This window comes from Mustela nivalis (assembly GCF_964662115.1).
Source record: "Mustela nivalis genome assembly, chromosome: 16".
NCBI classification, from domain to species: Eukaryota; Metazoa; Chordata; class Mammalia; order Carnivora; family Mustelidae; genus Mustela; species Mustela nivalis.
In genome coordinates, this window is record NC_139035.1 from 18,418,034 (window position 1) to 18,437,047 (window position 19,014).

General features: G+C 42.2%; 1 long non-coding RNA gene across 1 annotated transcript in view; it reads right to left on the bottom strand.

Moving 5' to 3' along the window:
- LOC309849882 overlaps positions 1 to 19,014 on the bottom strand; it is a 78,562-nt gene that overhangs the window by 35,045 nt on the left and 24,503 nt on the right. The window lies entirely within an intron of this gene.

Consider the following 19,014-nt stretch of genomic DNA (forward strand, 5'->3'; position numbering starts at 1 on the left):
GATTACACTGTAAGGGCCTATTTAGCCAGAGACTTCCATCCAGGTTAAACAATAACCTTGTTGTTTAACCCTTAAACTGTCCCTGCTCCCCTTCCCCCAGGGGACTGACTTAAAAACCAGTCCTGGAAACCAGCCCCAGGTAACAAAGCCCAGACACAAGGGTGGGTCAGGCCCAGTGGAGACATCCGATCAGTGGGGGTTGCATACTGTCTCCCTAGCTACCAAGGAGTATGGGCCCCGCCCTTTGGGAGCCTTTTAGGCGCCAATTCTAACCAAGGTAATAGGCTAGGTCAGATGTCTACTATAGGGTAAATTGTAATTCAATTGGTCACCTAGCATCACTGTGCAGCTTTCTCTGTGTGTTACAATTTCATTGGCCACCTGTGCATGGCCAGGCCCAACCGCATGGCCTTTGCCCTTAAAATCTAGTCTGCAAAACAGAGAAAGGTTGCACTTTCTTGTAAGAGGTGTGGCCCCCAACGTTCGGTTTGATTCTTGATGCTTGGTGCTTTGTTTGATGCTTGGTCAAGCTTTGCTTGACCTTCGCTTTGTATCAATCTCGCTCCTTTAATCACGGACCCATTATTGGGGGACCTAACAATACTATTTCTATATGCCTTAAGAAAATATATATTAAAAATAGAAATTAAATATATTTTAGACTTCTCATCTTAGATTTTTAAGTGAAATGATAGGTTCTCCAAAGACAACTTTTTGGTATTACTTTAAAAAAGCGGTGGGGAGAGAGGTCACATGGGTGGCTCGATCAGTTAAGCATCCAACTCTCAATTTCGGTTCAGGTCACGATCTCAGGGTCCTGGTTTAGAGCCCCATGGCAGGCTCCCTGCTCAGCAGGGAGTCTGCTTCTCGCTCTCTCTCTGCCCCTCCCCGTGCTTACATGCACACTCTCTCTGTAGAATAAATAAATCTTTAAAAAGATAAATAAAAGACTCTAACATCTGTAATAGACTCTCCCATCACCATGAGCCATTGGTCAGCTATACTCTGGCAACATTTCTATGGTCAATCCTTCTGGAAACATTAAGCATAGTTAGTATAAAACATAGAATCAGGAAATGAGAGAATAGATAAATCAAGACCCAAGTTCCCTGGCTAGAGTCAGTGAACATTTATTGATGGGGAGAGGGAGAGAGATGAGGCAAACACTTCAGAGTAAACTAATAAAAGACCTTGAGACCAAGTACAAGTCTGGGAAATAGTCCAGAGATGGACTGCAGGTCAATTTAGGTGGCTGGGGCAGAATGAAGTGGCAGTGCTCTCACTTGGAGAGCCAGGCAGACAGTATTAGAAGCATTTGGGGGAGCAAGAGTCTGGAAGTTCATGACAAGGACACTGAAAGATGTGAAGGCTACAGAATTAAGACGGCGTGCTCACTCTTTGACGGAAGGTTTGCTCTGGAGTCTCAACCCTGAACGTGATAAGCACTTAACCTCTGGTCTTTCCTCATCCCTGAGATAAGGCATCACACTGGATCATCTCCCCGGTGCCTTCTACCTGACACCCATAGCTTCTGCCCCGTGAAAATGGATCATTCTGCCGCCTGTGTGCTGGGAGATACTCAGCTTTCAGGTGAACGATGAAATATACAGGTTACAGTCAGGTGCTATTTTGCTTCTCGGTTCTTTCTCTACTGTCAGCATGTTATTCCTCTTTAGGAAGAGAATCAGTGCTTAACACAGGAGAGAAAAAGCACCTGAAAGATGGCTTTCTGAGGGGCTTCTGCTCAGCGCAGTAAGACAACATACTTCTCCCTCTGCTGATGGTAATAGTCACTGGGGCACCTGACCTTGAGTACTGAGATGAAGGAACTGACATGCTTTGGATGGGGCTATTAAGGCACTGGAAGTCACACACATACATACACATTCTCTGGAATTTACAAGGAATTAGGTTTCTTTTTATTTTTTTTAGTTTTTTGGTGTTTTTATTTTTTAAGATTTTATTTATTTATTTGACAGAGAAAGAGATCACAAGTAGGCAGAGAGGCAGGCGGGTGGGGGTGGTGGGGTGCAGGAAGAAGGCTCCCTGCTGAGCAGAGAGCCTGATGTGGGGCTCGATCCCAGAACCCTGAGATCATGACCTGAGCCAAAGGCAGAGGCTTAACCCACTGAGCCACCCAGGCGCCCCTAGGTTTCTTTTTAAAGGGAAAAAAAAGAACAAACCTAATCGTTCCTTTTCCAAGGCTAATTTTATATTTATGGGCTTTTTACTGTGCCAGAGACTATCATGAATGGGAAAAGGAAGTGCTGAGGATTTCCTTAGGATTTCTGTGTTTTCAGGTTTCCCCTTCTTCCCGAAGCCTGTTGGGAATCTCAGCAGCCCTGGTATATGTCAAGGCCCCTTTTGGCCTTGACCTCTGACTCCTTGTACCTCCCTCCCAGCCGCCGGGCCAGCGGGCAGCCAAGCACAGGCACTCCTCCAGAAGCCCCTGCAGGTGCCAGCCAGTTACCCGGCAACAGTGACAATCCTGCTGACAGGAGACAAAACGGCAGTGAAGACCAGAGACGGCAGCTTCTCCCAGAATCTAAGAGACAGAAAAGGAAGGGAAGCAAATCGCTCTTTCTATCAACGGCTTTTTATCCCTGCCCACATTGTGATCCTGAATCTCTAACCCCCGATTTCCATCACCACCTGGTAAGAATAGCCTCCAACTGCAGCGTTCAAAGACAGCGACAGAATTCATATGAAATAGTGTACTTGGGGAGACTCAATGATCACCATCCCCTTCACCCCAGCTCAGGAGCTAATCAAGTCTAATTTCCACTTGTTCACACATTGTGTTCAATCCAAGGATGTTTCCTGACCACGTAACTGTCCCTTTCATAATAGTATCCTAAATACTGTATGCTGAGAAGCACTGACAAGCAATTATCTTACTTCTTGCCTCCCTCGCCATAGCTCTACAGTGAGAGGGGGGCAGAAACATACCAGCTACTAATAGCTGACACTGACTCAATGTTTCCTTTGTTCCAGGCACTGCACTGGGTACTGCACAGACACATCTATCTTTCAAAAAAGCCCTATGAAATCAACAGCATTATTATCTCCATTTTACGGATGAGAAAACTGAGACTCAGAGGGACCTGTAGTCAAAGACTATACATCAATTAAGAACAGGGTCAACGTTTGAACACTTATGTTCTCAACCACTTTGTTATACAGACAGAGGGTGTGAGATGGTAGGCTTTGCTAAGAGGGAGCCTGTCGAGTAAGGCAGAGATGAAAATTGCCAAACTGTAAGAGTCAGCAGATAAAAATGAATTATGCTAAAGTCACCTGACTATGCTAAGAAAACCATACTCCCTCGGTTAAAGCAGGATTGTGTAATGAGAATCAGATCACCGTTCCTTTTAGCAGAGTCCTGGAAAACTACATATACACCCATAGGCTGGGGAGGATGTAAATGCCAATTTTGGGGGGGAGAAGACCCCTGAAGAGCCTGTCATCCTCTTCATCCTGTGATTGGAAGAGAAAAGCAATATGGCCCACCTGAGTCAATGCAAACAGAATAGGATTTGGAGTGAGAGGACCAGAATGTACGTTGTAGCTCGGCAGTCCACTCACTTTGTGACCTCAAAGAAGTCAAGTCCATAAATATGTATTGTTCCTATGTCTTAAACCAAGTGCTGATTTAGGAGATGGGGACAGAAGAATTACCAGACATAGGCCATGTTCTGAGGTGAGATCATGAGGGAGAATTATGGACAATGTCCCACATTTTCCATTGTCTTAAAATTTTTTGAAGTTATTATTTTAAATTCCAGTTAGTTAACATACAATTAATATTAATTTCAGGTGTGCAATTTAGTGATTCAACATTTCCATACAACAGCTGGTGCTCATCACAGGTCCCACATTTTTCTTTTCCATAGACTGCGATGACTAATCACAACTTCTGTTGGGAGCGCCCAACAAGGCAATGGTTGTGGGAAAGCACTGACGGATGGCATACTATGTCATGCAAAGTTAATGGTGATTTTTAGTGCTAAGATTGAGCTACTAAAGCAATTCACAGATACGGCCATGATTATTACCTACATGACCCCTGCCAACCTCTCCAGCTTGATTTCTGACTAGCTCCTTGTCCCCTCTTCTCCATGGCCATACAGATAATACTCCTGTCTTAGGGTCTTTGCACTGCCAGACATGAACTTATCTCACTTATCTGGATGGCTCGTATTTTCATTTCATTTGGATCTCTGCTCAAAGTTATATTCCCCAGAAGTGGTCCCCCAATTCACCCTGTCTAAAATAGAAAGCGTATGTGCGTATACACACACACACACACAGATACAGATACACACAACACACACATTATAACACATGCACACAATAACCACATGCATACAGATATGCTATCCTCAGACACATACACATAAACACATACACACATGTCCAAACACAAATCACTATTACCTTATCCTGCTTTATTTTAATCCATAGTGCTATTTCTTCCTGAAATTATGTTTTTATGTGTTTGTTCACATGTTTATAACCTGACTTCCCCAATGGAATGTAAGCTCCACGAGGGCAGGGACTTTGTCTTGTTTAAGATTCTATTTCGAGTGCCCAGAGCACTAGCTCATAGCACAGCTCCATTATCATCCAGATATAATTCACAAGCCATACAATTCCCCTATTTAAACCATAAAATTCAATGATTTTTAGTATATTCACAAAGTTGTACAATCACCACCATCCATATCAGAACGTTTTCATCACCTCAGAAAGAGATCCAATACCCGTTAACAGCCACTTGCCATTCCCCTTCCAAAGTCCCCCCCCCCCCCCAGGCCTACCAATCTACTTTCTGTTTCGATAAGATCTGTCCATTCTGGGCGTTTCATATAAATATGATCATATAATATGTGGTATTTCAAACATTAAATTTTGATGAAGGAATGAAAAAAAAGTCCGATTTCTTGCCACACCCTGAAGAATTCGTTTGGCAAAAATACCTCAACAATCTTATTTATTCATGGGGCATTTCTGGTTTTTTTATTGTGACATTTTGACAGGAGTTGATCAAGAGCTTCCCTCTGCATTATCAACAGGAAAAGGGAAGGGCTGACAGCAAGTACTTAAAACGAAATTCTGAGGGGTCTCTTTATTTCCTTAAGAGACGAACTGTTTTCAAACACTGAATTACAAATGATTTAATTCTGGTCTAGGTAGAGGCCAACAAGCCTGGTGCTTTGATATGCTGATTACAAATCATTCTCTAGTCATTAAAGCAGAACCTTGATCAGGCAACATTGGTAGACAGAACTCCATGCATCCACGGACTTGAAAGTCATAAAATGGCTTTTTATTATTTACAAGCATTTCATAATTGACTTCATCAACCAAAATGGCTTTCCCCTTCAACTATTTTACATCAGTGAGGTTTTATTGCATAAATATGCTCTTCCCCAACCTACCTTGGTTTTGTGTGGGGTCTTTTTAAGATTTTATTTATTTATATGACAGAGATCACAAGTAGACAGAGAGGAAAGCAGAGAGAGAAAAGAGGAAGCACGCTCCCTGCCAAGCAGAGAGCCCGATGTCGGACTCGATCCCAGGTCTCTGAGGTTGTGACCTGAGTCTAAGACAGAGGCTTAACCTACTGAGCCACCCAGGCACCACCAACCTACCTTGTTAAACCAGTACTCATATTTGAATCATGTAATAGCAAATGACATCAGCATCTAAGTCAAAGCACAAGCTAGGTTCTTAGAATTGGAATAGAACCTAAGGTCATCAGGTATAACCTCTCCGCCACTGTTGGCAACCATGCCATGGCTTGGAACATCATTGCTCAAGGCATTCCACCATCATTCCAAACAACCTCAAGTGTTGTTCCTTAGAGTAAACTTCCCAAGTATCCTAATTTAAAGATTTTTCCCATATATACATGACTATCTCCCTGCATCTACCTTCTTTTAGTCCAAGTTCTACGCCCTAGGGTAACAGAAGGGCAGCCTATTTCTTTCTGCCCTGGGCAAGAGAATCCCTCAAACATCTGAAGACAGCTTGCCTCCGTGGGGATTCTTCCTTGAGCTGAACACCCCCCAGCCCATCTCACAACTTGGTTTGCAGACCCTTTTACCGCTGCACCCCCGCACTACTGCCATCCACCCACCCACCTTTCTGATCACCCACCATTGATGCAATTCCCTGCTGTCCTTCAATACAAATCCACCATGTGGCCATTTAATTGCAAAGCCGCCTGATGGAAAGGGAGCCGCATGTGCCGCCGGTCATTTGCTAAAATAACCTGTTAAATGCAAACACAATAATATGAATTGTTGAGACTATCAATGAAATCAACCATATTCAGGGACTTGTGTGGGCTTTCCAGGTTCATTTGTGGGCCAAGGACTGCTTTGAGCTAAAATGAGCAGATTCCCTTTGAACAAAGTACAATATCCATTCAGGAGGTCTGACCCGTACGTCCTTCCTTCAGACACATGTAATTTCAACTGAAGTTATGAACTGAACCAGAAGAACCAGGAGAGCCAAAGCTATTTAAGTAACTGTGAAAACAAAAGCAGTAATACCAAGCTCCTTGTCTCCCTTTAATTTGGGAGTTTCCCAAGCAGAAAATAAGTAAATTTTGGTGTGCTTCCCATTTAAAGATACCATACAGAGAATGCTGTGTGATTTCACAAGTCCTTCAGTGCTAATCAGCGCCAGCCTATTTTTGTCGGGGCCACAGAGACCCTGACTCAGTGAGAACATGGCACCTCCTACCGCAACAGAGTCTGGGCTGAGCCAGCTGAGGGGACATTCTCGAGAGATTACCTTTCCTCCTGGGCCACCACAGGAATCAGCGCATCCATCAAGCCTGGTCAGGGATGGCCACAGAGTCCACGCCTTGACACGGACTATCCACAGGTGGTTCCTCTCAGGAACAGCCTATCCTGGGGTAGGCAGCCTGTAGCCTCTGGGGCTGTTTGGTCAGTTGGGACAGGGGCAGCTAGTGTCCTTCACTAGAACTTCCGCTCATCGTGCACCTCTGGCAGGGGCACTGACTGTGCTGTGGCGACTGTGGAATGACGCTAACGTCGGACCTGGGGATAATCCAAGTTGGCTGCCGCTGACTCACGAGGAGACGCTAGGCTGCCGCTGTTCTTCCATCAAGAGCCAGTGAGTGACTCAGTTGTTTAACTCTTGTGGCAAGACACCTGGAAGCTATTTATCTTTTTTACTAAGGACTCATTCACAGCGTAAAAATATAATAATGTTCATTTACCATCACTCCATTACCCTGAGCACCAGATTGCTGCTAATTCAATGTGGTGCTGATTCACTCATCACATCACGGAGGCCACATTCTCCCGAAGTAGCTATTTATGTCCTAGCACCATCTGAGATACCCATCAGATCCTTTCCGAAATGCTGAAGTCCCAGAAAGGCAGCCTGGTCTGACGAGAACAGCGTGGGATGCGGGTCCTGGAAAAGCCCGTCTGGAGGTCAGTCAGCCCTCCCGCGGTCATGCTTGCCGGCTCCAGTGACACGTCCCCCTTGACCTCGAGATTCTGTCAGGACAAACTTCCTCAGACTGAGAGTCACAGCCCAACTCGGCTCTGGAGCAGTCCCTGGCTCACTGCAGGCAGGAAGAAGGTGGAGAGACACATTCGTAGCTGAACATTTGGTAACATTTGCTTCAGACTCACCAGTGGCCTGGCAGGAGAACTTGGTCATCCTGCAAGGCTCCCCTGTGTCTCATTCCCCATCTAAAAATGAGGGAAGATGAGGATATCCGCCCCACATTGAGGGAAGGCAAATAAGGGATGGAATGAGGATCAAGACATAGTGGTGGGTGCATGGACCCCTGATATGAAGCCATTAGAGGGGCAAGAGTTGGGCCTATTTATACAATGAGAGAGTCTTTGGCTTTGCCTCCCTCCCTCTCTTGCAGAGGGCCTGACTGAGGTCTCGGCCCAAAGAGTGATCACAAGAAGAAAACAAGCCAAATGCTGTCCTTGCTTCCCACACCCTTTCAGGCACCCAGGTGAGAGCCGTTGATGAAATGCTTGTGGAGGACTTCGAACTCCCCAGAGGCCAATGCTGTAAAAATAGAAAATGCTATTATGCCACAAAACACTGGAGAATGGCTTCCCCGGAAGTCATCACAAATCAGACAAAGAACAGATGGAATAATTTCTTTTCCTTTCTTCTGATCTCTGGCTAACACTTTCTTAGCCATTTAAGGAGGACTTAATCCACCAGTGGACTGTCCCCATTTGAGGACAGCAGGGCTAAAGTTAGTACTGACCTGAACACGACAACCACAAGGGGGAAGAGACCACAGTTTCTCTCTCTTATTGCTGCAAACGAGTCACCTGCCAGTTTGCACACCAGTTCCTTCCCCAGAGTTTGGGAGACAAGGTCTTCCAACAGGATCTCTCCTTGGAAACACCATCAGGCCAGGCAGGACAGGTTGAAGAAAACACCCTCTGGTCTTTCTCTCACCCCTGATATTCACTGCTCTCGTCAAGGGACCTCCTCTTACTGGCCGGCACCGGGCCTTGTTCTCAGCTGCTAACCATTACTTCAGTTACACTGTAGCCCCTTTAAAAGATTTTTTTTTTTAATTTATTTTGAGAGAGAGAGAGACAGACAGAGTGAGAGAGAGCATGAGAGAGGAGGTCAGAGGGTGAAGCAGACTCCCCATGGAGCTGGGAGCCCAATGTGGGACTTGATCCCAGGACTCTGGGACCATGACCTGAGCCGAACGCAGTTGCTTAACCAACTGAGCCACCCAGGCACCCCCACTGTAGCCCCTTTAAAGACCCTCCTGCAACCACCACCAAAATTAAAGCTCTGAGGAAGAGTCTTTTCAAGAAGAAATTCTGAGATGGGGGCCCACTCTTTGCCCTTCCAATTGCTCCACAAAAGTAGCTTCCAATTCCAGCTTTCCTACTGGCTCATTTCTGAAGGCTCCAACGGTAGGGTCCAGAGAGAAAGGACCAAGAAAGGGAGTGGACACAGGGACACATGGACACATGAAGATGAACAGGTAGGATGGAGGTGTTTCACTTAGAAAAGGGGCATCTCAAGGAGATGCATGGGTGTTTTCAACTATGTGAATGTGTGTAATTGTAGTTTGTTTTTATAACAATAATCCACAAAAATCCATTCGAGCTATCTCAAGTAAAATGGGATAGTTACAGTGCTTACAAGGGGACTCCCTGGGAAATCCAAAAGAGGGAGCCATAATGGGCCTGGGTCTCCTGGAGAAATGGATGGGAGGAGATTTGAACTTAAGGTGGACTAAACACTACAGTAGCAGAAGCTCAAGTGCCTTTTTATGGAAAAGCCACCTTTCACATGACTCATCGACAGGCCACCCATCTGCTTCTTCCTCTAACAACCAGCAAATTCATTTCAAGTTTCTTCATTTAAATATCATTGACAATCCTAGAGGGTTGGCTTAAATTTTTTAAGACTTTATTTATTCATTTTTTTTAGAGCAGTTGTAGGTTCACAGCAAAATTGAGACAAAGGTACAGAAACTCTCCACATACCCCTCCCCCCACACATACATAGGCCATCGTCAACATCCCCCAGCAGAGTGGTACATTTGCTTTAACCGATGAACCTACCCTGACATGGCATAATCACCCAAAGTCCATAGTTTTCGTTAGGGTTCACTCTTGGGGTTGTGTAAATACACAATGACATGTAACCATCACTACAGTAACATACAGACTAGTTTTGCTGCCGTAAGAATCCTCTGTGCTCTGCCTACTCACCTCTTCTCCCTCACCTCCAATCCCTGGAAACCACTAACTTTTTTACTGTCTCCATAGTTTTGGCTTTTGCAGAATATTGTATCATACAATATATGGCCTTTTCAGATTGAATTTTCACTTATGAATATGCTTTTAAAATTTTTAAAATTTAAATTAAATTAGTTAACATACAGTGCATTATTAGTTTCAGAGGTAGAGTTTAGTGATTCATCAGTGGCATATAACACTCAATGTTCATCACATCACATGCCCTCCTCAGTGCCCATCACCTAGTGACCCCATCCCCCAACCCACCTCTCCTCCAGCAACCTTGTTTGTTTCCTATAGTTAAGAGTCTCTTATAGTTTATCTCCCTCTCTGATTTTGTCTTATTTTCCCCTCCCTTCCCCTATGATCCTGTTTTGTTTCTTAAATTCCACATATGAGTGAAATCATATGACAGTGCTCTTTCTCTGATTGACCTATTTCACTTAACATAATACTTTCTAGTTCTATCCACATCATTGCAAATGGTAAGATTTCATTTTTTGATGGCTGAGTAATAGTCCATTGTGTATATATTCCACATCTTCTTTCCCCATTCATCTGTCAGGGGATATCTGGGTTCTTTCCATATTTTAGCTATTGTGGACATTGCTATTAATAAACACTGGGGTGCAGGTGCCCCTTCGGATCACTATGACTGCAGCCTTTGGATAAATACCTAATACTGCAATTGCTGGGTCATAGAGTAGTTCTATTTTTAACTTTTTGAGGAGCCTCCATACTGTTTTCCAGAGTGGCTGTACCAGCTTGCATTCCCACCAACAGTGTAAGAGAGTTCCACTTTCTCCACATCTTCACCAACATCTGTCATTCCTGAGTTGTTAATTTTAGCTGTTTCAACTGGTGTGAGGTGTATCTCATGATGATGAGTGATATTAAGCATTTTTTCATGTTTCTGTTGGCCATTTGTATGTCTTTGGAGAAATGTCTGTTCATGTCTTTTGCCCACTTCTTGACGGGATTTTTTGCTTTTTGGGTGTTGAGTTTGACTTTCAAATAATAATAATATGCTTTTAAGGTTCCTCCTTGTCTTTTCATGACTTAAAAGCTCATTTCCTTTTAGAACTGAATAATATTCCATTTCCGGATGTACCAGTTTATTTATTCATTCACCTACTGAAGGATATCTTGGTTGCTTCCCAGTTCTGGCAGTTATGAATAAAGCTGCTGTAAACATCCATGTGTAGGTTTTTGTGTGGACATAAGTTTTCAACATCTTTGAATAAATACCAGGAAGCAACGTTGCTGAATCACATGGTAAGAGTATATTTAGGTTTGTAAGAAGCCACCAAATGGTACTCCAATGTGGCTGTGCCATTTGCCATTCCTAGCAGCATTGAATGAGCATTCCTGTTGCTTCACATCCTCACCAGCATTTGGTGTTGTCAATGTTCCAGATTTTGGCCATTCTAATAGGTGTACTTCATTGTTGTTTTAATTTGCATGTCTGTAATGACAGACGATGTGGAGAATCTTTTCATATGCTTATTTGCTATCTGTATATCTTCTTTGATGGGGTATCTGTTAATGTCTTTAGCCCATTTTGTTTATCAAGATGTTTCCTCATTATTGAGTTTTTGAATTCCTTGTATATTTTGGAAACAGTATTTATCAGATGTGTTTATTGCAAATGTTTTTTCCCAGTCTGTGGCTTCTCTTCTCATTCACCTAACATTGTCTTCCCAGAGCGGAAGTTTTTAATTTTAATGAAGTCCCTCACCAAACACTTTTTAGCAGATCACCCAAATGATAAGTTGTAGTACAGCTGCGGATGGCCTAGCATGGGCCAGGGATCGACCTCTCTTCCACTCAGCTATAGTAAGAGGGTGGAGTTCAGTGGTATAAAATTTTTTTTAAAAATTGCTTCTGCCGTGGCAATCTGGTCTGTGAGCAAGGCAGCAGGAACTTCTCAAAAGAAGCCTGTAAGGATGAGCAAAGTAGGGCGCCTGGGTGACTCAGTGGGTTGGGCCGCTGCCTTCGGCTCAGGTCATGATCCCAGAGTCCTGGGATCGAGTCCGGCATCCGGCTCTCTGCTCAGCAGGGAGCCTGCTTCCCCCCTCTCTCTCTCTGCCTGCCTCTCTGCCTGCTTGTGATTTCTCTCTCTGTCAAATAAATAAATAAAATCTTTAAAAAAAAAAAAAGATGAACAAAGTAGCATGGAGGGACAGGGCATAGATCATGGAGTCATACTGCCTGGTTTGGTTTTGTGCACACTGGATAAACTTGAGCAAGTCGCTCACCTTCTCTGTGCCTCAATTTACTCAACTGTGAGATGGGAAAAATAAATAAGATTGTTGAAAAGATTAATTAAGAAATCCATGCAAGGCACTCAAAATAGTGCACACAAGAAGTAGTGCTCAATAAATATCTGCTGTTGTTAGTCTGTCCAGACGGTCCAGCTTCTCCAGCTTTAATGTGAATATGAATACTTGAGGAGCTTTTAAAGTGCAGATTCCCACTGAGTAGATACAGGATGAGACCTGAGATTCTGCATGTCTAATTAGCGTCCAGGTGATGTCAAGGCTTTTGGTGTATGGCTCACCCTTTGAATAGCCAGGCTTTAGTACAAAGTACCTGGGGAAGAGGGACTAGACTATCATTAGGGAAAAGAACTACTATAAAAGTCTTTAAATTTAAAAAAAAAAAATCAACTCAAAATAAGAAAGAAAATTCTATCAAATAAAATCACTCTTAAATAGAATATCTGAGCTGCTTTGTAAGACAGTGAGGTCCCCCTCTGGAAGTAGGGCCAATGTCTCCATTAAGTATAGGAGGCAAGTGCCTAGGATCCATAGTTTCTTTAGGGACCCACAAAATGTTTTAATTTTAATTTCTTTTAAAATCAGAAGGAGGGGCGCCTGGGTGGCTCAGTGGGTTAAGGCCTCTGCCTTCGGCTCAGGTCATAATCCTAGGTCCTAGGATCGAGCACAGCATCGGGCTCTCTGCTCCGTGGGAGCCTGCTTCCTCCTCTCTCTCTCTGCCTGTCTCTCTGCCTACTTGTGATCTCTGTCAAATAAATATTTTAAAAAATAAAATAAAATCAGAAGAAAAATGAATACATAATCATGAATTAAGCCTGGATTATAGCATAGTCAGTAGTATCAACAGAGTCATAAAATAGAATTTTAGACGTTTTTTATGGAACAAGAGTCCTACAAAAGCAAATGTGTCTGGAATGTACGAAGTTCATAATGTGGCCCTGACGGGATGTCTTCACAGGGATTCCGGCTTGAGATAAAGCATGGACATGAAGCAATGCTAAGGTTCCTTCCACCTTCAACAGTCAATGTCTCTTTTAAGATTCTATGACTTTGCTCTAGATCTGCTACCACAAACCTCACATCTGCAAATTCACTTTCTGCAAATATGCGGAGTGGCAGGCAGAGGGAGAGGGAGAAGCAGGCTTCCCTCTGAGCAGGAAGCCCAAGGCTGAGATCGATCCCAGGACCCTGGGATCATGACCTGAGCTGAAGGCAGGCGCTTAACTGAGCCACCCACCTGGATGCCCCTTAAATAAAGTATGATTTTTATTCTCACAAAATACATTTGATTCCAGAAGCATTTTGCAAACATTTCCTCATTAATATAAATTGCTCTATTGAAGAAGGTGTTTTATTTTGTCTTCGCTTTTAAAGTGAAAATTGAAGCCAAGAAAAGATTGAGAGGTATGCTTTAAAACTCAGTGAATGAGGAAAAAAAAATGCCTACAATGATGGCTTTATCATTATTATTATTATTATTACAGTTGTGGGTGTAAAGCATACATATATACATTAAGCACTCATAAATCACTTAGGAAGTGATTCTCAACCATTGGAACAAATTGAAATTACTTATGTAGATTGGACCCTACCACAAACCTCCCTCAGACCCCGGGGGGGGGAGAACAGCCTTATGTTTTGAAAACATTCCCTATGTGAGTCTACCATTGTGAGAATTTAAAAGTCACTGTGTCACGGCCATAGAGAAGGATACTGCAGAAGCCGACAAGGGATAAAGTTCCAAGGACGGACTGGTCTGGCATCTGAGCATGCACAAAGATGGAGAATACGGAGATGAAAAAAGATGCTTTGAATTTGGGGGAACATTGGTGACATTGGTGAGAACAGTGACCCTGGGCCACGGGGGTAAAAACCAGATTATAAAAGTTTGCTTACCCTAATACCCACCCAACAGAGATCTGAGGAATCCTAAACCAGAGACTAAATGGAACATAAGAAAGTGAGCAGGGAGTACCAACTTTAAAACAGGGCTTCAGCCTGGGGTGCATATTCTCTCCCTCCTCCAAGGGGTCCATAAATAGAATTTAGGGAATGAATGAACTTGGGAGTGGAAAAAAGATTGCATCTTGATTTTCACTCACCTTTGAAATGCGGCCTTTCCTTCTATTATAGTTGTAGGCATCGCTCTTCCCTAATAGAAGCAGCACCCGTGACTCTGCCATCGGTGAAAATCACGGCTATTTTAATTTTTTATTGAAGTATAGCTGACACACAATGTTACATTAATTTCAGGTGTACAACATGGGGATTCAACGACTCTACTCTTCATGCTGTGCTTCCCAAGCGTAGCTACCATCTGTCACCATATAACCCTATTATAGTATCATTGACTATATTCCTTATGCTGTATCTTTCATCCCTGTGAATTATTCATTCCATAACTGGAAGCACGTACCTCCCACTCTCCTTTACTCATTGTGCCCATCCTCCCCACTCCCTCCATTCTGGCAACCAACCGTTTATTCTCTGTATTTATGGGTCTCTTTCTGTGGGGTTTGTTTGCTCGTTCATTTTCTTTCTTAGACTTCACATACAAATGCAATCACATGGTATTTGTCTTCCTATGACTTATTTCACTCAGCATAATATCTTCTAGGTCCATCTATGTTATCACAAATAGCAAGATTTCATTCTTTTTGTGACTGAGTAATATTTCATTGTGTGAAATTTTTTACTTAAATTTTAGTTAAACATACATTGCCATACAGTCTTTCAGGAGCGGAATTCAGCAATACCTGGTGCTCATCACAAAGTGCCCTCCTTGATACCCATCATTCATCTAGACCAGCCCCCACTCACCTTCCCCCATCAACCCTCAGTTTGTTCCCTGTTGTGAAGAGTCTCTCATGCTCTGTTTCCCACTTTCCTTCTCCCTACCTCCCATATGTTCATCCGTTTTGTTTCTTAAATGCCACATACGAGTAAAATAGGGTATTTGTCTTTCTCAGACTCATTTTACTTAGCATAATACAGTCTAGCTCCAACGACATCATTGCAAATGGCAAGATTTCATTCTTCTTGATGACTGAGTAATATTCGTGTGTGTGTGTGCGTGTGTGTGTGTTCATATATCACATCTTCTTTATCCATTCATCAGTCAGTGGACATTTAGACTCTTTCCATAGTTTGACTATTGCTGATAATGCTGTTATAAACGTTGGGGTCTATGTACCCCTTCAAATCTGTATTTTGTATCCTTTGGGTAAATACCTAGTAGTGCAATTGCTGGTAGTTCTATTTTTAACTTTTTGAGGAACCTCCATACTGTTCTCCAGAGTGGCTGTACCAGTTTGCGTTCTTACCAACAGTGCAAGAGGATTCCCCTTTCTCCACATCCTTGTCAACATCTGTTGTTTCTTGTGTTGTTAATTTTAGCCATTCTGACAGGTCATAGTGGTTTTGATTTGTATATCCCTGATAGTGAGTGATGTTGAGCATCTTTTCATGTGTCTGTTAGCTATCTGGATATCTTCTTTAGAAAAATGTCTAGTCATGTCTTCTGTGCATTTCTTAACTGGATTATTTGTTTTGGGGGGGGGTTGAGTTTGGTAAGTTCTTTATAGATTTTGGATACTAACCCTTTATCAGAGATGATGCTTGCAAATATCTTCTCCCATTCCGTAGGCTGCCTTTTGCTGCTTGTGTTCTCCTCTAGGATTTTGATGGATTCCTGTCTCACATTTAGGTCTTTCATCTGTTTTGAATTTATATTTTTATACCACATCTTCTTTATCCACTCATCAAATGATAGACTCTTGGGTTACTTCCATGTCTTTCCTATTGTAAATAATGCTGCAATAAACATATGGGTGCATACATCCTTTTGAATTAGTGTTTTCATTTGCGTTGGAAAAATACCCAGTAGTGGAATTACTGGATCATATGGTAATTCTATTTTTAACTTTTTGAGGAACTTCCCTACTGTTTTCTATAGTGGCTACACCAATTTATACTTCCACCAGAAGTGTGAAAGGGTAAAGTAAGTAAGAAGAAGAATCAAAGGCAAACCCAAAATCCTAAGAGCTGATAACATACACCCCCCTCCTCGCTGTTGTAATTCTCCCCACTCTCCTCCAACCTTGTTCTACCTCCTGTGCACTATTCCCTTCCCTGCCCATAGAGTTGTCTCAGGTAGAATAACAGTTAGGCTCTTTCTAACTGAATAAAGCCACTGGACAGCAGAGGAAAAAGACATTATCATACAGTACTCTCCAAATGCCAGGCCCCAGATGGGGGCTGTTCTGCACAGAGCATTTACAAGACCCCAGTGAACTAGGAAAAATAAGACAAGATACTAAGTATGCTAAAAACTAATATATCCAATTTGGAAGAATGTTTTTTTATTCTGAAATTATGGCTTTTTTATATTTTTTTAAATTGAAATATCCTTTTATCAAATAGTACTGATATTAGATTGGTTTTGTATTTTAATATTCTTACTTGGCAGCATAAAGTATTCTAAGCCCTGTGCATATTCCCTAATTTTTAAAACTATTTTTATTGCTCTATGAAATAAAGATGGCTGGGAAGTGTTACCTTATGCATTTTGTTTTATTTACTCCTCTCTTTTTAGAGATGAATTCCAAACAAGGCAATGTGACTTCCACTCCAGAATGTGGGGTTAGAAGCACAAGCATCCAAGTCTGGTTTTAAGACCTGGGTTTGACCCCTGGTTCTGCCTTTCTCCACTTTGTGACCTTGGGCAAGGAACTTGATCTCCCCAAGCCTGTTTCCTGTAAAGTAAGACTCATTTTTACCTTATGAGATAAAGGATAAAAAGAGATAATGAACATAAAACCACTTTACATATTACCAAATAAAGTCATTATTATTTCTATCATCACCATAATCATTTTTATTATTATAACTAAATATCCCATGGTTAAGTGGCAAAAGTTAGCTTCCACATTTGGGCTGACTCCCTGTCCAGTGATCTTCAAACTATCACTTAGTGAATCTATGTTGGATTGTGTTTTCAAATTAGCTCAAAAAATATTAACCACTTATTTAATATTCCTGCCAAAACTGTACAATCTGACTCTAATCATGAGGGAACATCAGACAAACCCTATTTGAGAGACATTCTAAAAAATAAGTGGCCTAAATTCTTCAAAATTATCAGTCATGAAAATCAAAGAAGGGCCAGAAAACCACTCCAGATGTATGATTCTGGATTGGATCCTAGACCAGGGGAAAAAAAAACAAAACATTGCTATTAAGAAAAAAACACCAGTATGGGAACAATTAGCAAAATGTAAGATCTATAATTATATAATAGTACATCATTATTAAATATCCTAAGTGAATATTCTTTTTAGAAAATATATACTGAAGCATTTAGGAACAAAGGGGCATGATTTCTGAAACTTGTTAAATAGTTCAGAAAAATTTATATATATATATATATATATATTTAACATATGCCTGGCATAATTTCTAGGTAATTTCCTACTTGGGACTCTCTTCTATGAAAAACCTGTAATTTCTTATTGTCTTTTATTAAATGAGACCTAGCAGAGAAACTGGTAATTTTTTGTATTCTTCTCACACACCATTAAGAACACAATGCTCATTATCCGTGTTGCAAATGAATTTTTACAACTTAAACAGAAGATTTTACAATTATTCTTACTGAATTTATCCCTATGAAATTTTATGTTTCTATATATATGGAGAGAGAGAGAGACAATGACAGAACAAATTTTGCAAAATGTTAAATGCACCCACTCCATGTAAGGCACTATGTCTGCTAGTAACACCTGACATTGGGTAGGACTTTACAGTTTACAACATACTTTCACATGACTTCCCATTTGATTGGGTTCCCACTGAATTCTAAGTGAAGTACAATGAAGCTGTGCTTTTCGGGTGTAGGGTGGGGAAGAAGGGCCTCAAATTTTAACCAGGAAGGCAAGAACTCATAAACAGTTTTAAAATATCGTCCTCCTCGAATGCTCTTCATGTTTACCATTTTATCTTGTAAATACAAAGGATCTGGTCTGGGGCCAGACGTGACAATGATACGATTCTTCGATCACTGCTCACTTTGATTCAGAGAATACAGTTGGTGCACAGCAAGGTTGTCTGACTGTGCGAGGTACACCGAGGAGACAGAGAGCCCATGTCTCCGCTCAGGTACCAGATCTGAGGCTCTCTCCTGGAGTCGAGTGTTCAACACAATTGCTCACTGTGTTTAAGTCTCTCTCTCTCCCTCAATGAACCGGTTTGGTTCTGCTGGACAGTTTGACTGTGGCTCCAAATCCGTTCTCACTTATTTACAAGTGCTTTCCAATGTGACAGAGGCCAGAAGCAAAAAGATACATTTTCCCGGTTCTACTTAGCGGGTTGTAAGCCATCTTCCTGCTCCTTTTTCTGTTTTCTGCAGACAGAGATTTATTTCCGTGTTGTCAGCACCCAGTCCCCACCTTTGTGGATGTTGAAAGATGTTTAAAGGGGCCACCGAGATCACCAGACTCCACATTCCACTGTGATTCCCCAAAACACCAGCAGTAGCTGCTGCTTAATGCTGTCTTTCTGATTTCTAGATCCATGCCATTATGTTGTGAAAGTCAATGGTTGTAGCCTCTGGCTGCCCTTCTCAACAGGAGCAGAGGTCCTCATTTCTCTTGTTGATCAGTTCTGTAATGTCCTGGGGGTCATTCTGGAGGCTTAGCCTAGAACACACTCCTTCTACCTCTTCCAATAATTTTGGAAGCACCAAATCTCCTATATTAATCCCACTTCTGTTTAAAATACCTAGAGTAGTTTCTACTTCCTGAACTGAACCCTGACTGGTGTTTCCCTGACTCCCAGATATGAGACAGACTACAAGAGGCTACAGTGACACAGTGGCTTGAATGAAACTCTCATACAATTACATACAATAGCCGGGATTTAGTGCACTTGATCCATGGACCCAATGCTGA